This window comes from Charadrius vociferus, unplaced genomic scaffold, assembly GCF_000708025.1.
Source record: "Charadrius vociferus isolate BGI_N301 unplaced genomic scaffold, ASM70802v2 scaffold329, whole genome shotgun sequence".
Taxonomy (NCBI): Eukaryota; Metazoa; Chordata; class Aves; order Charadriiformes; family Charadriidae; genus Charadrius; species Charadrius vociferus.
In genome coordinates, this window is record NW_009649982.1 from 1,620,188 (window position 1) to 1,623,856 (window position 3,669).

Here is a 3,669-nt window from a genome sequence, read left to right on the forward strand (position 1 = left end):
AAACCTCTGAATACGTGAAATATAATCCTGCATTTTTCATGGTTTGTTTTACATAGCTCACACAGGTATCTTGAATGATGGACATACTACTCCAGCTGCAGGTAGCTCAAAATAGATCATAAGCCAAGACCACCAGGAGTCAAAAGCAGGACCACACGCTAGCAAGACCGTGTGGTTCTTAAGCAGCAATGCGGTGCGAGATCCTCTTGATACTACTTGTACTTCATGTCACCGAGGAAGGTCTTTGATTGGAGCTGAGGTTATTAACAGTTTTATATTACAGTACAGATGTATAGAAGTAGCTCTACTCGTGCCCTTCTCATTTTTCAGGCCTGTTGAACCTATGCGCCTGAATAGGTGCATACCTAGCCTATGCACTGTAGCTCTCCTCTCCCTTTTGTAAGAACAGTTTCAATTTGATTAGAAGCCAAAAGATAAAGCAACAAATGGCCCAGTTCTTCTTGAGTCTGGGTCCAAGTTCTACTTACGACTTCTATAACATGTTGTCTTGGCTCTTACAGAAGAAAATCTGTATCTTACAATGTTTTTTTAAATTTCCCAGGTAAAAATTCTTTATTATAAATGGTAACTAGACAAAATATTCTGTTTTCATATTAGAAAATGAAAAAAAAAAAAGTTAGATATTTGAAGAAATGAGCTAGGAAAGAAATTCTTTATAAATATGTAACATAGGTCCTATTCACATCACCCCCAGCATTAGCCTGTGATAGGAAGTATGTTTGCTTTCGGAGGCAGATGGGTGTTACCAGAATAGCAGCTGGAGTGCTTCAGTTAGCACCCTGCTCTGAACAGACTTTGGGCTGCACCTTTTTCTCTATGTCTTTTGGCTTTATGGGAAGCTTGGAAGAGGCGTCCCTTGACGTAGGCATTAAGAGTTTGGTTTCTAAACTTAGGCTATAAGTAAATATAAACCCTCCCCATTCTCCATCCACCTTGTATTAATATTATTCAGTACAAAAACATTGAAAGCAATGTCAAAGGGAAAGGGGAGAAGGGTTTCTGGATGTTGAAGTGAGGAGTAAGGGGAGAGTACCTTGATGGAAGGAAGCAATGTGTGCAAGCAGCTCCTCCCACTTTGTGACTGAGCAAGGTGGTAAGGCTGTAATGGGTTCTTGTCTAACAAATGGGAATAGTTATACTGACTCATCCCATTCTCTCCTGTGTGAGAAAAAAGGCTGAGAAATTTAGACAGGTTATTTTTAAAAGCATTACTTCTTTATTATGTTCTCTGAACAAATATATTTGTATGTTTTATGGTTTTAATAAAATAAGAACACCATGTTGAGTTTTAAATAATCTGGTTTAAGAACTGTGGTCAGATTTACCTCCTGCTTTCATTTTTTCTGAAAATGAATGTGGTGTGTTTTGAAGATGCCCACATCAAGTCATGAGCGTGATCAAATGTGATGGCTGAACATTTAGGGATGGCACTTCTGAATACACTGGACATCATACATGAGACTTTCTGAATGTCTTCACAGAAGTGTTTCAGCAGTTTGCTGTGTCTTAGAAATCTGTGCCCTCTCTATGCAGAAGAAATGATGTTCTTCAGCATTGATAAGCTTCCAAAAAACAGCAGTCACATCAGATACAAGGCTGAAGTTCATCGCCACTGCTCCAGAAAAGGCAGAGGTCATTAAAATTATCTAGGATCTTTTTTTTTTTTTTGGACAGGAAGTTTATGTTTCTATGGGCATCCATTTTTTATTTGTAAATCAAATGTATAACACCTGCTGTTGTCAATTCCCTTAATTTCATTGAAGAAAGCATATTTTAGAAATTATAGAGTGGTTTAGGAAGGATGACATTTGATTGTGTTGTAAAACACAGCTAGACACTGCGAGAATGGCTCCTTAAATGAGTGATAATATTTTCTAGTCTTTGATGGTTTTTTGCCCACAAACAAAAATATTCTCTAAAGCACATTGCATTTAATTTTGAACACAGCTCTCTTAGAAAATTAATAAAAATAGTTTCCATATTATACCAAAAAACAAGAAAAAACCCAAGAAGAATTGAAGTATTGAATTGGAAAAGTGTTGACTTTTTACTAACTAAATTAAACATCCTGTATCTAAGTATTTCAGATGTTAATAAAATGCTGTTATAGCAAACATTGAGCATGTCTCACCTAACAGAAAACAATTTCAGCATACAAAACCTCAACAAATCATACATTTTATGGCTTTTTTTTTCATCTAGGGAGTCCTAATTTCAAAAATGGAACAAAGCAAAATGATCTTTTTCAGGTTATATGCTTAATTGTTACAGTAACAATAGTTCAGCTCTTATCTACACGTGGAATATATTGATCTTAATGATGTAGTGAACTTTAGTATTCTTTGTGATATGTGGGCTGTAAGGATCATGAAATTTCTTCTTGTTAACACTTTGGAAATACTGTGTTGATAAAGAAACAGATTGGAGGACTGAATCATCAGTACAAAGGTATGAAATACAACTGGCAGAGAATGTAACGGATGGAAAGGTCCTATGTCCCAGATCTCTTTCCTGTATTTTTAAAAGCGAGGGGACAATTTTTTTTTTTTTTTTGCTTTGAAAATGCCCCAATTATTTCTAAATATTTTCTAATATTTATAAAAGAAGTCTCCTGAACCATGTCTCTCCTCCTCCTTGAAATATTTAGAATTAAAAACATGTATCATATTAAGCTTTTTTTTACCTCCAGTTCAGTGTGAATAGCACTTGCTTATTGCTAGTTGGACTTGTTACTACACTCCTCAAAGCAGAGACAAAGCTCTAAGCAAAGACAAACACTACAAAAATCAAACTACTATGACTTTTTTCTTGTCCCAGTAGAAATCGGCATTTGGAAGCCTCACTTTTCAAGACACTAAAGAAAAAGGTGTCTTTTCAGAGGCAACTATAACTCCAGGAAATAACTAACTACAGTTGTGTTTTAGCTAGCTCTGCACACGTACTTCTGTCATATATACTAGCATGTGTAGCTTCACTTATAAATGAAGAAAGCCAGCAGAAATCTCAAATATCCTGGAGTAACAGAAGGTTCCGTTCCGGCAGCCCCGTGAGAGGCATCCTTAAGAGTCCATTCTTGCATCTTTAATAGAGAAAACTCAAGAAATCGGCTTCAGGTTCATGCTTTTCTCCTTTAGGTGGGCAAGCTCCGAATGCAAGGCAGGAGGGTGGGAGGGGACGGCAGTGAATGCCTGGAAGGATAGTCTTTTATCAGGGCAACGACTGGCGGAGGATGAGCAGGCTCCCTCGTCTGACGAGTAACAGTGGAGTTTTACGGCTGTTTTTTCATGCCAGCACCGCCAGCCGAGGAGGGTCAACGCTTGCGCTTCCGAACGAGTCCCCTATTACAGTGCTCCGCCTGAACCATCGTTTGCCGTTGCTTCGGCCACGTCTCCCCCGTTTCGGCTGCGGCTCGGACATGCCCACCTGAGGGCCGGGAGAAGGTGGTGGGGGGGATCACTCTTACCTCAGGGGTACGTCATCAGCCAGGTCACCGGCCTTGGCGTCCTGGGGCGAGAGCCTGAAGGGTTCTGAAAGCCCCAAAGCCTGGCGATTTGGGAAACACCGGCTAAAAACCACCGCTATCGCGGGTGGGGAGGGGTGCATGTGTGTACAGAAAAGGGTGAGCTGACAAGCGCGGGTAGGAGAGGG